The following is a 16,733-nucleotide window of genomic DNA, read 5'->3' as shown; positions in this document are numbered from 1 at the left end:
GAAGCTGGGCTGGGGCCCAAAGTGGCATCCCAGTCTTGACAGGAACTAGAAGTCTGAACAGAAGCAGATCTGGAACTGGAACCTGGGTTGGCATCCAAAACGGAGCCGGGATTTGGACCCGGACTGGAATCAACCCCTTGACTGTAACTGGAACTGGATTCAGGAGCTTGACTGGAACTGGAACTCGATCCAGACTCAGCATCTTGACTGGAACTACAACTCGACCCAGACTCAGCATCTTGACTGGAACTGCAACTCGATCCAGACTCAGCATCTTGACTGGAACTGCAACTCGATCCAGACTCAGCATCTTGACTGGAACTGCAACTCGATCCAGGCTCAGCATCTTGACTGGAACTGGCACTTGGTCCGGGACTACTAAGCTACCTTCTTTCAGCTTGGGCTTCAAGAGTATCCCATAGGGTTGGCTCCGAGAGGAGTTGGAAGCGGTAAAAGAACAGCTTGGTAGAGGGATCAATAGCAGTAACTGGGTTTTCTTCAAACCCAAGCCAGGAGACCCGCTTTCTCTCTGTGGCAGCTTCAGGGGTATCCTTCAAGGCTGGATCAGACAAAAGGGCAACCCGGTACTCCTGGAGCGTAATAAACGGATCCAGCTCAAAAATGGGGTTGGAACTGGGATCCAAACTGGTACTAGGAGACTCCGTAGACAGCGCCACTTGAACTGGACGCAGAGACTTGGCTTGACGTGCTGCTTGAACTGGAATCAGAGACTCGGTCAGAAGCACCCCTCGGACTGGACTCAGAGGCTTGAGTGGAAGCGCCACCTGAACTGGGATAGGAGGCTTGGTTCGAAGCGCCCTCTGGACTGGACTCTGAAGCTTGGCTGAACGCGCTGCTCGGACTGGATTCAGAGGCTTGTCTGGACGCTCTGCTTGGATGGGACTGGACCCCTGCTGAGCCCAGAGCGTGGAATTCCCAAGACGTCTTCACTCAGCGACAGCTTCCGGAGTATCCCACAAAGCTGGATTCAGGACAAGGCTGCGGCGATACTCTGAGAGCGTGATGAAAGGGTCCATATCTGAAACTGGGCTTTCAGTGATTCCAAGCCACCGGACACGTTTTCTCTCAGCTGCCGCTTCAGGGGTCTTCTTCAAAACAGGATGAGACAACAGTTTCCCACGATACTGACGAAGAGTCATAGAAGGATCAAGCACAATGACGGAGCTGGACCCCAGCTGGGTCGGCTGGGTGGGGGTTCTTGCCGGGCTCATGGCCTTTGCATTCTGTCGCGTGCTCGAGGACCTTGGCATACTGTCAGGCTTCCTCCCCGGGAGCACTGGGTTTGTGAGTCCGTGGGCCACTACCGTGGAGCGGCAGTGGCAGGCAAGATCACCTCCAAGGTAGAGATAAGACAAAACTGGACCGGAACCCCGGACTGGAGTTCTACACAGGAATACACGGAACTGGAACGCACCGGATGGGTGCGCACTGGGGTGGAGCCCGCTGGACTGGAACACACTGGAGGGCCCCACTGGACTGGAACATACAGGAGTAAAACCCGCTGGACTGGAACACACTGGACCTAGGCTTCACCTACGCTTGACCACCTTTCCCCGAGGATTGAGCCCTCAGGTTCGGGCGGCCGGCAGGGCTTACAGGAAGAACTGGAACTTGCAAGCAGGAACAGCAGGAATGAGGATCCAGGAGTGCCCCCTGGCACCTCGGCGAAGGCAAGGCAGCCAGGCAGGGAATGTCCGGGTTCTGGCAGTCGGCAGGTTAGACACAAGGACTAGTAGACTGTACCCAAGCTAATAGGAAAGCTATGCCCAGGCAAACCAGTCATACACAAGAAACATACACTAGGCAACTCAGGAGACTAGTAAAGCTATACACCAGCTAACAACAAAGCTGTGCCCAAGCTAACAAGTCATACACTGGAAACAAACTCAGAGCACTAGCAAAGCTATACACAGGCTCACAAGCCAAGCGGTGCCTAAGCTGGCTAGTCAACACTAGGACCAAACACAGAGAACTAGCAAAGCTATACACAGGCTAACAAGCCACACGGTGCCTAAGCTGGCTAGTCTAACACTAGGAACAAACACAGAGAACTAGCAAAGCTATACACAGGCTAACAAGCCACACGGTACCTAAGCTGGCTAGTCTAACACTAGGAACAAACACAGAGAACTAGCAAAGCTATACACAGGCTAACAAGCCACACGGTGCCTAAGCTGGCTAGTCTAACACTAGGAACAAACACAGAGAACTAGCAAAGCTATACACAGGCTAACAAGCCACACGGTGCCTAAGCTATCTAGTCAAACATAGAAACTCACACAGAGCAAACACTGAAACAGTGTACAGAGCACTCTATACACCAGGGCCCTTAGATGAAATGCAAAGGCCAGGGCTGTAGTCTCTAAGTGATTAATAAAGCCCTTCCACACCAGAGGCACAGCTGCAGCAATCACCTTGCATCCAAACAGAGGCTTGACACACAGAGAAGTCAGCCCAGCGGGAGCCATCTTGGATACTGGCATAGAGGAGTCGGTGGCAGCCATCTTGGAAAAGGCATAGCCCACACAGGTGAGGTTCAGTAGGGCAATCAGCACACAGAGCCAGAGAGAAACTAAGACAGAGACAGACACAGAGACAAGCAGAAGCCAGCAAAGCCACTGACTCCCAGAAACAGGGTAAGTCTGAGGGTGGTCACGACCACAGACGTAACACTCACCCTGAAGACATTGAGAGGATCTTGAAATCAATGTATACTGAAAAAAGAAATGGTTGAAGTGTGGAGTTTTTTCAAGTGGGAAAATTGGAACTATGAGAGTCGTTAGGACTGTGTTTATCCCCAAGAATACTCCTTTTATTTAAAAGAACTTTTAAATAAAAGCTTGTAAGGATATTAATTGAAGCTCATAGCGTTTGGGTGTCACCCATTGAAGAAAGAAACGTTCCGATTATCTAATTGCAGTGACTGACAAATAGAAGACTGTGCTCTTTGGAATTACAACCACACATTGATCTAAAATATTTTTTATGTGTGAAATATCTTGTTGATAAGTTTTTGGTAATATTTTATGTATATGTGAGTATGAGGGATGAATGCAAGAGAGAGTGAAATGAGAGTGGATGAGGTGAAGTGAGTGTTTGAGTAAAAGAGTGGTTATGTTAAGTGAATAACTTTGTAATTTTTTGACAGTAATCTACTATAATAAAACTCACCCTCAACATTCTGAAGACAACGTTCTGAAGTCACTCAGTCACTCACTGAAGGGTTCATGGTGGTGAAGCCACAACGCTGACCATGTCTCTCTGCCCCGCCCTTGCATGACGGACCAATCAGAAAAAACACCCTCAACATTCTGAAACACAAAGGACCATCACAACACCGTTCCCAGGCAACACTAGGCAACGTAAGACGGACCAATCAGAGGAAACTACGTGACAATAAGGGAGGAGCATTCCCCAGCAGAATGGCTCATTATCTGTGCAGCACGGAGAGCACAGAACTACCGCTGGAACGAGAGAAGAATATTCCTGCTGTGGGTATGTGCAAAAATAGACCGGGGGAGGGGGGGGAGAAATTTTTAAATGCCTAATGCCAGTACTGAAGAGTGCCAGAGGGCCTATAGCATAGACTATATTTGGGATCGCTTGACATGGAGTCAGATGAGCCGGAAAACAACGTGCCCGTCACCATCTGGGACATGGGCGAACAGGACAAGCTGCGGCCCAGCTGGAAGGATTACCTGCGACCCAGCCAGCAGCAAACAGCGACCAAGGAAAGGGGAGGAGTACTCCTTCCCTGCCTAGGAATCGCTGGAGACTGGCTGCCAAACTAACGAAACAACCGCACATCGACGCACCACCTCCATCATTCGAAAGGCATCCACTCTTTCTTCAACAGAAATGCAAACTAATAATACAAAACAAACAAAGAATACATGGTTTCTCAGGCGGCTGCAGGTAACTCCGCACCCCCTTCCTCTTCCCCTTTTGCCGAAGCGGCCAAGGACGTGCCCAACCATCCCCAGCCTCAGGCAAGCAGTCTCCCACCTCGGGGATTCCCCGAGCACCTGGAAAAAGACGGCGCTGATTCCTGCAGCGCATAAATGTTCCAGCATTCCCCTGCAGCCGGCCTGCAATGGACCAAACATACCGGATACCCCCCGACGGCCCAAGACCGTGCTCTTCTCCCTTCCGCCAACTTAAAACAATCATCCCCGTCCTCAGGCAAGCCGTCACCCACCTCCAGGTTGCCCAGAACCCCAGCCCAATGGAAAAAGATGGCGCTGCTTCCAACAGCACATTTCTCTTCCAGCATTCCCCTACAGCAGCCCTGAAACGGCCAAAAAATACCGACAGACAAAGAACGTGCTCCTCTACCTTCCGCCCATCTAAAACAACACTGCTGCCTCAGCACAACACAAAAAAAAAAAATATGGAAAAAAAAAAACAACACTCAACAAAGACTGACCCCCCTACAACCACATTTACATTTCACCAACAGAAAGACCCCTCCTCCACAAACCTCCTTGACAGACAAAACCACACACACACAATACAACAGAAACACACCCTCAAAGCCACACACCAATCCAACCCACTTTGCCAGCACAGCACAGCACATCCCCCAACCCTCCAAGCAAAAAACAAAACAAAAAAAAGACACACATCAACAACCTGCACACACACCGCACCCTCACACACTCACACACATAAAATAACTCTGTGACACATACACACACACACAAAAAAACCCACATGCTAGCGCCCGTTTCATTGGTTTCGGAAACGGGCCTTTTTTACTAGTTTTGAATAAAGATTGTTAAACTAACTGACATGGTTGTTTAAGAAGATGTACTAGTGATATTACAACAATTAAAAAATTATAGCCTAGAATTTTAATTATATATATATATATATATATATATATATATATATATATATATATATCAATTTCTACCTTCCAAGTTCCATGGCTAAGGGAAGGGATGGCAGTTATAGTTAGACAAAGGGAAAGAGTGGATTAAGATGAGTAAATAGCATACACCTTCCCTTTTCAACTGCCTCCTTAAAACTGCCAAACTAGAAGGGCTATGTGTAATCTAATTATGATATTCTCATTACAGATCTACAGAGGCCAGTATTGTCTCAGACTGAAATATTTAGCAGGGTAACTGTTCCAGCAGACTGTGTGTCTAACTTGCCCTTTCCATCCTTTTCTGAATGGGTGGATTTAGTCTCTTGGCTGCTGTGCTTACATTTTATTTATTTATTTATTGGGATTTATTAACTGCCTTTATGAACAGATTCATCCAAGGTGGTGTACAGCAGGTCCTGTTTAACATAAAACTTACATTTTTGTTAACAACATAATAATAGTAAAATGACCAAATACAATAAATGAGGTAAACTCAGAAATATGATGACAATACAATAAAAACAATACCATAATAGACAGCATGGAAAAATATTCAAATAACATAAGATATAATATGATGCCAGCATAATACCAATGAAACAACTAATAAGCAACACAATAGAACATTCAAATAGCACAGATATGATGCTAATGTTTTTCTATGAAGTTGAGGGACCAAGTGCAGATATATAGGTGGGGATGGGTAGTGCAGAGTAAATTAGGATAAATATTTGGGTGGCTAAACTCAAGGCAAGATCTTTGAACAATTAAACAAGATATGAGGAACTAGTCCAAGTTACAGGGTGTTCAGCAAGCTAGACTAGGTGTGGAGTGAGTGTATAGTCAGTCACCACATGTATTAAAGTCTTGTGAGAAAAGCCAGGCTATGCCTTTGTTTCTTTATTTATTTATTGGGATTTATTAACCGACTTTATGACGAGAGTAACCCAAGGCAGTGTACAGCAGGTACAGTTTAACATAAAACTTACAATTTTGTTAACAACAGAACAATTGTAAAGTGACCAAGTATAAACATAAATACAATAAATGAGGTAAAACTTGAAAACAGTAAATTGAAACCTAATAACAGAACCACTGTGGAAGAGTATCAAAAATATACACATTTAACAACACTGAAATTCAAATACCAGAAATATAATACAATGTTAGCATAATACTAATGATATACCTAACAAGCATGCATTATTCTCATGTTTTATACACGGCGCCAAAAAATCAGCACAAAAAAAATCGCTATTCTATAAGCTGTGCTTAAAGTTAGGTGTGGTTTATAAAATAGTGCTTAAGCCCGGGAATCACGCCTAGCTGTAGGCGCAGCCATTTACAGCAACTGAAACATGGGGCAAATGTATGTGCCTACATTTGTTGCAAAATAACTCTCCTCTCGTGTGTCTGGGCAAAAACCTCTTTATTTGGGAGTCAATCCCCTTCTTATATACTCTATGAATATTCATGGATATTACATGTATTATCATTACTATTGGTTACATTTTGCTTACACAACCATGATCATGCATTGCTTACAAGAACAACTCTACATGAACAGCTCGTGAACCTGCTCAGGAATGTACAAACATCACCTGCTATTCTGCTACTTTCTCAGGAAAGAACAAAAACATCACATGCTAGATTCTCAGGAATATACAAAACATCATCTGCTGCCTGTATCCAAATACATTCTATCTACATCTCCACCTTTTTTTTTTTTTTTTTTTTTTTTTTTAATGAAATCTCCGTGGTGTGCCAGCTGGAGATGGAGGTGGAGATGTTTGTAATAGCTTATAAACATATTGAGCAGAGTGACGTGTTGGAGCGAATGGACGAGGAAAACATAAAGAAAAAAGGTTAGGAATGCATTGTATACAACAGCAAAAAATAGTGAAAACAAAAATACCAATGACTAAATACTGGATAATAGGGCGGAGCCAGGTCCAAGGGATCCATTGCCACAATTGATCCCATACATCAGAGAGTAGGTTATTATGAATAGTAATATGAGTAGTTAAATTCCGTAGGAAAGCTAATTGTTTGTCAATGGCCTTTGAATTGTCAGATAAATTAAAACAGCACATGTCCTGAAACTCTTCGCAACCATGATGGTTAAGTAATAAAAGATAATCAATGGCTGCTCGATTTTGTAAAACTCCATGACGTAATTGCTGTTGCTCAGCATTAAGTAAACTAATAGCAGTGGAGGTTGCATTGATTGATTTAATTGCCCAACAGGCTAATTCACGAATATTTTTTGCATTTGCCGCTGCCAATGCAGGGACACCTATTAATGAAAATGCAAGTGCCAGATATTCAGTTTGACTCAGAAATTTAACATTATCATTGCAATTGGCAGCAAGGGTCATACGCTTGGATCGCATATGTGAGGAGTTAGAAAATAAAATATGTTTACTGGGAAGTACCATAGTGAGTCGACTTAGACAGCATGTAGTACCATCAGATATATTAGCTGGAATATAATTAAAGGTATACATTCCACATGACCAAAACCAACCAGGGGGTAAATGAGTAAATTTATAAATATATGAAACATTTTCGTAGGAGCTACAATTTAACAAAGTTGGTCCAAAATTAACACAATTTGATCGGGTACAATTAACCATACGAGCACATGTCATATTGATACTAGCTATTTGATTGGTTCTCACATGCATTGCCAAAGTAGGCGGCAACAGGGTTTGTGTTCCCCAATTATGGTATTCATAAGAAGCATTTCGATAGGATGAATTAACAGGAAGCTGTGAATAAAACCAAGTATCATTTTGCATATCTTTAGGATCATGACATACTGGAATCAGGCAAGTTGCCAAAACTTCTCCAACTGCCTTTTGATGAGAAAGACAGAAATCAGTTTGGTTCAGTGAAATTGCAAACGCTTCCCAAATATTTTTTGTGGGAAGTAATTGTGACTGTCCACAAGGTATGTACAAACAACAACACAGTAGAAGCAATGTAATGGAATTAGCATTAAGCGCTGCAATAATAGCCACTACGAAGTTATCATCAGTCTTTTCAATATGAGCTTTTTCTAAAGTCTCTGTAGCTTGTTGACTCAAGGCTTTAATTTGTCCCCAAGTAACAGGAGCATTAGGTTGACGAGTCACTGACCGTTTGCGTGTTTGCATCTGCGGTCCTTGAAGGGTGAGTGTGAAATTGGGAATTGGGTTGTGAAGACCTTGATGCCACGACATGAGGTTTCACCCACTTTGCTGGAATCCACACCGGGCCAGAATCTGTTTGAACAGCAGCGTAACCACGACCCCAGGTAAGGAGAGGCACAGGGGAACTCCACTGATCAGAAGGTAGTTGTCGGTATATGACCAAAGGACGAGATAAAGGTGGGGCAGGAGTACGAAAATGTTGTTCAAATCTGGAAGAAAAAGTTTTTGTAGCAGGATTATTGATGAGATTGAGATGATTCAGTGTGTAAAGGATTTGTGCTAAGCATTCATCAATGCTTACTCTATGACGGAGAATACCGTCTTTTTTTGTAGTCAGATTACTTAAAGCAGTTTTCAGTGTGCGATTAGCACGTTCAACAATAGCTTGACCAGTGGAGTTATAGGGGATACCAAAAAGGTGCTCAATATGCCAGAGGGTCAGGAACTCCTGTAAGGAGGTGGAAGTATAAGCAGGGGCATTGTCTGTCTTGAGAGTTTTAGGAACACCCATGACCGCAAAAGCTTGGAGAAGATGAGAGCGGACATGAGATGTAGTTCCCCTTTTTGTGCAGTGACCCACAAAAATCCAGAATGAGTATCAACAACCACATGAAGCTTAGACCATTGACCAAAAGGGGGAAAGTGAGTAACGTCCATTTGCCAGAGGCTATTAACTTCCAGACCACGAGGATTAACTCCAGGAAAAAAGGTAGTAGGAGCTGAAAAGGAACATTGTGGACAATTTTTGATAATAGCTCTAGCTTCTTCTAAAGAAATTTGAAACTGGCGAGCTAGGCTAGGTGCATTTTGATGATGAAGTTCATGACTGCAGTGTGCTGTGGAGAAAAAATGAAGATGGCGATCCGCTCGAGCATTCCCTTCAGACAGACCACCAGGAAAAGGTTGATGACTGCGGATATGACCTATAAAGAGAGAAGAAAGGCGATTCTCCAAGTAACCTTGGAGGGTTAACAGTAAAAGCAAAGTATTTATAATCTTTTTCCTGGAGAGGAATTGAAAAAAAACAATCCTTCAGATCTATAATAGCTAATTGATAATCATAAGGAATCAAATTAGGATTTGGAATACCACATTGTAACGGGCCCATTGGTTCTAAAATCGCATTAATAGCTCGTAGGTCATGTAAAAATCTCCATTTTCCGGATTTTTTCTTGATCACAAATACCGGAGTATTATATGGAGAATTGGTAGGCTCAATGTGATTTAATTGTAATTGTTCTTCCACCAATTGATGTAAAATCAACAGTTTTTCTCTGGTAATCGGCCACTGCTCTACCCAAACAGGTTTGTCAGTTTTCCATTCCAAAGGAAGAGAAAAAGACATATTTATGAACTGTTAATCAGGTAGGATCAATGATGCATCTAATTGTTCCAAAAGGTCACGACCCCATAAATTAAAGGGTACTTGTAAAATACAGGGCTTAATATGTCCTAGAACCTTGGTATCGTTAGGATATGTAATAGATAACCATTGAGAACTTTGGGAGGCTGACTGAGTTCCCCCTATTCCTGTCACATGTGAAGTATCTTCAATGGGCCATTCCACAGGCCATTGTTTATAAGCTATGACAGAAACATCTGCCCCGGTATCTAATATACCAACAAAGGGCTTTTGTTGCAATAAAAATTGAGCAGTGGGTCGTGCATTAGAAACCGGTTTTAAAACTGCACTTACCTGTCGCGTAGATCCAAAGCCCCCTGTACGAGAGACAGTAGAAGGAATAGGTGCTGTAAAATATGGTAAAATAATTAATTGTGCCCACGAGTCCCCGGGAGAAATTGTTAAAGGTGATGAGGACCATACTTGAATTTTAACAATGCCTGTGTAATCAGCATCAATAACTCCAGGGATAACATGAATACCTGCCTTCGATGCAGAGGAGCGAGGTAATACTAAACCTACAGTAGCCGCTGGAATGGGTCCTTTAAAGGTAGTATTATATACCAAAACTTCATGAGGTAAGATGGCAGTTTTACATTCCGCTGCAATAAGGTCAATTCCTGCACTACCTTGTGTAGCAGTAGTACTATGAGCAAAAGACCCTTGCACTCCCTTTGGACCGAGGTTAGGAGTTAACCCGGAGCAAAGTTTTTTGGGGGTGGCGGTGTGGAATTAATTGGATTAGAGCGACATTGATTGGCCCAATGATATCCTTTTTGACATCGAGGACATTTTCGAGAAGGTCGAGAAGGTCCTTTTGCAAAGTTGGCACCCCCTCCTGGGGCTCTACACTGAGCTCGAAAATGTCCTGGTTTCTTACAATTAAAACACGTCCCCTGTGGCTTATTACCTTTTTGTATAGCTCCTGCTAACAAATTCATAGAATAACCATGAGTCCCCACATCTGCACATGCGCTCAATAAATCTGCTAAAGTAATTCCTGGGCGATGAGCTACAGTCTGCAATGCCTTTTTGCAATCTGAATTTGCATTTTCTTGGGCTAATTTAATCAATAACTCTGTTTGCGCATCAAGATTATCAATTTGCCTAGTTACAGCTTCCTGCAATCGATTAACAAATTGAAGGTAAGATTCGGTTGCACCCTGTTTAATTGATGCAAAAGATTTTGTTGGTTTATTCCCTTCTGGTGTTCTTTTAAATGCTCGCAAGATACAAGTGCCTATGGCTTGAAAACAGGTATCGTTTTGTTGAATTTGCATATCAAGGGTTGAAAATGGTCCCGATCCATAAATTTGATCAGGCACCAAATTAGTCCCAGTGATAAGTTGTGCTGCTTGCTTATATTCATTATCCCACACTACATATTGCGCAGGAGTTAACAGCATACGGAAAAGGTCTTTCCAATCTTTTGGAGTCATTAAGTAACCGTTACTAATCCCTTCTATCATGCCTTGAACAAATGAACTTTTTAAACCTGATTCTACGATAGCTCTACGTAATTCTCTCAAAACTTGATAAGGTAGAGCAGTCCATTCTGCATGATGTGTTTCGTTCCCTGCCTCTATTGTTGTAGTTCTAGTAACTGGGTATAAATTAGGATTAGGTTCCGAATTATCCCATAGATCATCGTTCCAAATGAATTCACCATTTTTTCGTGCTTGCTGTATACCTAATTGAATTAAACTAGGTCGTTCTACGCTCTTTGGTGTTTTGGTAATAATAACGCTATCATTAGCGTTGTTGTTTTGGATATTTTCAATTGGTTTATTAGGGGTAGTAGTAGTAAAGTCAGGAGTTTTGTTTTGCTCTTCCCTTCCCATATCGGTGGCCAGCCGACAAGAAGGAGGAGAAGGTGTAGGTCCAAGAGTCGCGGGAGGTAAAAGAGACCAGGTCTTGCCTGGCAATTTGTTGGATATATTTTCGTTAGTAATGCCTGTCAATCCAGAAGAGAGAATTACTATAGTAGAATATATCTCTCTCCAAGTCAATAATATAGGAGTCGAAACTCTAGGCTCTAAACGAAACTGCTGCCCTATCTTTCCCATGTTTGAGGATCGAATGATCCCTTCTCTGGATACCAGGGACATTGACAAACTATTTCCTCAATTAAACGCTCTATATCTTTAAGAGTTATTGGATTTCGGGAGGAACCATATCTTTGCGTTATAGTATATAGCTCCTGTGCATGTTGTTTATGTGATGATGTTAAATTTCCCCCCCATACTTACAGTGTTCCGTAGAAGGAATGGCGCGCTGACTGTTCCAGTCGTAGTAAGTACGTCACGTTTTCACCGATCACGTCGGGGATCACCAGATGTTGCAAAATAACTCTCCTCTCGTGTGTCTGGGCAAAAACCTCTTTATTTGGGAGTCAATCCCCTTCTTATATACTCTATGAATATTCATGGATATTACATGTATTATCATTACTATTGGTTACATTTTGCTTACACAACCATGATCATGCATTGCTTACAAGAACAACTCTACATGAACAGCTCGTGAACCTGCTCAGGAATGTACAAACATCACCTGCTATTCTGCTACTTTCTCAGGAAAGAACAAAAACATCACATGCTAGATTCTCAGGAATATACAAAACATCATCTGCTGCCTGTATCCAAATACATTCTATCTACATACATTAGGCATGTATCCCTATTATACTATAACATGCTAGGAATGTCCCTGTTACGCCCATGACCCTCCCATTTCTACACCCCCTTTTCAGATCACGCATGAATTTTAGGTGCAGATCCCGCACCTAACTTTATGTGCGTAAATGCCAATTAAATCTAATTGCTGCAAATAATGGCTTGTTAAAAAATAATTATTGGCGCTGATTAGAACATTATTCAATTAAATTGTGCGTGCAAATTGGCGCATGCCCAAATTTGCACACACAATTTTTGGCCACTTTTATAGAATTAGGGGGCACCAGTTCTCTATCACTCAATTTGTGTGATATCTAAAAATGTCCATTTACATATGTGACCTGACCCTTTAGCAGCACGGGATGACCCAGAGAATGAGAGAACCCCTTGCAGCTGCTCCTGTATCCAGAGCAAGGCGTACCATTAAGCAACTGTAGGGTAGATGCAGAAAAGCTACCATCATCTCAACCATGCAGATACCACAAGGTATAAGCCTGTGAGCAATGCAGAAAGGGGGTAAAGGGAACATGAGGCCATTAAGAATGTCATGCCGATGCACAGACAAAAAAAAAGGGCCTCTGACAGATGCTTACCATGCAATTTTTTTTTGCCAGGTCCAGGGCAGGCATAAAGGAGGGAGTTGAGCCCAGAGGAGTATCAGAATGTTTACAGTGCTAGTAGGCCCATGCAGTGGAATAACCTGCTGATGGTCATCAGGGCTCTGCAGGGTTGCCAGCAGTTTATAAAGCAGCTGAAGATCTGGTTATTCCAACAGGGTTTTGGTAAGTTGAAATTGGGGGCCTTGTTGCTGGGTAGGAGGAATTTTGAAATGGAATCTGAGAATGGGTGGATGATGGGGTGGAGTTGGGATATTTTTACAAACTAATTGTGGCAGGGCCACCTCACCACTGAGTGACTGTATTCCCCTGTAGATTCAGGCAAATGAGGTCCCACAGTGATTCTTTGCAATAGGTCCCATATCCTTCAGCAGCTCCACAGGCCAACCCTGAATTGTGTATTTTTGGATATGATGTGCTTTGTAGGGGGGGGCGTTAATGATGTGTTTTTTTTTCTAGGGTAGACTTAGTCTGTGCATTACCTTGAGTGGCTTTTCCAAAAAGAGACAGTAACATAGTAGATGACGGCAGAAAAAGATCTGCATGGTCCATCCAGTCTGCCCAACAAGATAAACTCATATGTGTATACCTTACCTTGATTTGTACCTGCCTTTTTCAGGGCACAGACCGTACAAGTCTGCCCAGCAGTATTTCCCGCCTCCCAACCACCAGTCCCGCCTCCCATCACTGGCTCTGGCACAGACCGTATAAGTCTGCCCTCCACTATCCTCGCCTCCCAACCACCAACCCCTCTTCCCCCACCTGCTCCGCCATCCAGTTTCCAAAAATGTAACCATAAAATAAAGTAACCTACTTCTTGATTTAATTACTTCCCTTTTTACACTTATTCCTCGATCTCCTTCCCAGAGAAAACAGCTTGGTTGCTTATGTCCTCTACATGCTATCCACATATTAGTGTACTGATTGTCTGGGATCTTGCTGCGTTTTTTTATCCTTGTGATTTCTGTGCCATTGAAAAGAGAGGCAGGTATGTCGGGTCAGATGCAGTATATGATGACTTCTGTTCCTGCATCCAGCCGGCACTGTTCCTTCTCCAACTGCATTGCTGCCAGTGGGGGTGGCACTTCAATATTGTAGTTTCAACCTCTAAAGACATGCAGGTTCCCTGGAGTCCTGCATAGGGTTCCCATATGTCCAGATTTCCCTGGATATGTCCTCCTTTTCAGGGGACTGTTAGGGAACTGGGCGATTTTTTCCAGCCTGCCTGTCTGTCCGGGTTTCTGGTGTGCCCTCCCTTCATGTATCTTAATGTGCCCTGGTGGTCTAGTGGCCTCTTTTGGGGCAGGAAAGAGCCCCACATTTTCCTGCCCGGCACTGCCGCTGGCCTGCTCGCTGCTGGCACCGCTTCAAAATGGCTGCAGAGACTTCAAGCGGTGACCTCACGAGACTTCCTTGGAGGAAGGCTATTGCGTGCACCAGAGCCATGTCACCAGCCCCAAAATTCTGCCACCTCAGGCAGCCACCTTTGCCAGCCCTGATGTCAGAAAAGGAGAGTATGTATACACATCCTCGCCATCCATCCTAATATTCTCTTTCACACAGTACAAACAACATCTGTCACCACTGCACACACACAAAAACAAATTCAAGCTCATTCTCCAACACACACGTACAGTGCCTCTATTTCTAATACGCACAGCCTCCTTCTCACAACTCTTGCCTCTATTACCACACACAGAATTGAACTCTCTCTCTCCGACATTGTGAGGCTGATGCAGAAGCTATCATGGGCCACTGTACCCTCTAAGCTGAGCAGGAGTCCTCCATCTACAGTCCTGCCAGTGATGGTGGTGGGGGGTATGTTTCACTATCATATTTTCAATAGTGAGGGACAGGAAAGCTCTGCAGGACTCCAGGGAACCTGCCTGTCTCTAGCCATTGAAAACACAATATTGAAACACTGCCCTCCCCCACTGGCAGCAATGCAGTTGGAAGACTTAGCTTAGAGGGAACAGTGATTCGTGGCAGTTAAATCGAGCAGTACCAGGGCCGCCGAGAGACTGGGCTGGGCCTGGGGCAAGACCGCCCCAGGGCCCCGCCTCCCCCTGAGGTTGTCGTTGTCGCCGCCCCCTCCGTCCACCACCGGGCCAGGCCCCCCTGAATTCAAATCATAGCGCCTCACCTGGACCTCGCTCCGTGTGAAAGAAGCGCAGTAGCAGCAGTCTTCAGATCACCTCCCTTCAGGCCTTCTCTCCCTGTGTCCCGCCCTCATGCAAGTTACATGAGACGAGGGCGGGACACAGGGAGGGAAGGCCCAAAGGGAGGCGATCTGCAGATTGCCTCTTCTGCACTTCTTTCACACAGAGCGAGGTCGAGGTGAGGCACTATTATTTGAATTCAGGGGGGCCCGGCCCGGTGGTGGATGGAGGGGTGGGTGGGAATTTTGTCCCCCCCTGCCCCCCCTCTCGGCGGCCCTGTGCAGTACACATGGATGCACAGTATATCAATGGTGTAGCCATGGGGGGGGGGTTGGGGGCCTCCCCCCCCCCCAGTTTAGGCTCAAGGCTCCTCCACAATACAAACTACCTGTTGAATGGCTGGCAGGGGTACTGAATCCCCGCCAGTCGATGAGATCCGCTGCCTGGAACTACCCCGGTACTGCTTTAGCAGAAATGAAATCAGCAGCCTCCTTTCCAGCTGCCAACATCAGCAGTCCTTGTGCATGCTCTGTTTGAGCATGAACTGAGCGTGCTAACAGCAAAGGTAAAATTATTAATGCGGGGGGGGGGGGGGGGAGAGAAAAATTGTCCCCCCAGTCCCCTCCCAAAAAATTGAATCCTGGTTATGCCCCAGCAGTATATTAAAATGAATGGTAATTCACAATTCTATGGATTGTGTAGGTATTACTACACAATCCATAGAAGTAAAGAGGGGATTTTGACGCATGCCAATGTGAGAAATTTACTACCAGGTCAGTGGCAGCATGAAAGGGTTAGTGTTTAATGTCAGTTTTGGGAATTTATGGCCTGTTTCCTTTTTTTTTTATTCCCCATCACCACAGCAAGTACCTGCAACTTTAAAAGACAGAAGTAACAGCTGTGTGAAGAGGTAACAGCGATTTTGCTGTGCGCATGTCTTAAGAAAATGAAAGTACCAGCAGTGTTCTGCACATAAATATTAGCCCCACAAAAACTGTATGTGCAAGAAATGTTTGGAGGTTGATATTTACACATAGAACAACATTCTGGTCATTGCACAGATGTGTGCTGGCACTAGTTTTCTTCAGATATGTGCACAGTGAAACCACCCTTGCTGCAGAACCTTTGTGCATGTAGTGAAACCACCCTTGCTGCAGAATATTTGTAAGCATGTGTCTGGCAGGCTTTCCTCGATTAGCAGTACCACAAGTTCCGCACACTTTGAATTTACCTTAGCTTATTGTTGGGCAAGTCACTTAACCCTCCATTGCCTCAGGTACAAACTTAGATTGTGAGCCCTCCTTGAGCTACTACTGAAAAAGGTGTGAGCAAAATCTAAATAAATAAATAAATAAATAAAATTGTATCACCACAGAATACTTTCTTGCTAATCTTGCAGTTGAAGCTGCATGCACCCTGCTCTCTTTCATGCATGTGTACCAAGTCACACTCTCGCAGGGCCGCCTCAACCATCAGACTAGGCAGCTGCCTGAGGGGAAATGAGGGGGCAGCAAAGAACAGCTACAGTCCAAGCAAACAATAGATTTTGACAGCAAAGAACTATCAGCAGGTACTTTTAACAAAAGTGAGAGTGGGCAGTTTTCAAATAGCCCATTTACCTGGATAAATGGCTTTTGGAAACTGCCTCCATGATATATGTATGTATGTGTGTCTGTGTGTGTGTCTACATCTGTCTATATCAGTCAAAGTTTAATATCTAAAAGTACAGTTTGTTAGACAGGTACACAAGGCTGAAATTTGGCCTAGTGCTCCCAATACCCCTGTAGTGGTC

Source organism: Microcaecilia unicolor, chromosome 3 (genome assembly GCF_901765095.1).
Source record: "Microcaecilia unicolor chromosome 3, aMicUni1.1, whole genome shotgun sequence".
Lineage (NCBI taxonomy): Eukaryota > Metazoa > Chordata > Amphibia > Gymnophiona > Siphonopidae > Microcaecilia > Microcaecilia unicolor.
This window is presented reverse-complemented; position numbering follows the sequence as displayed.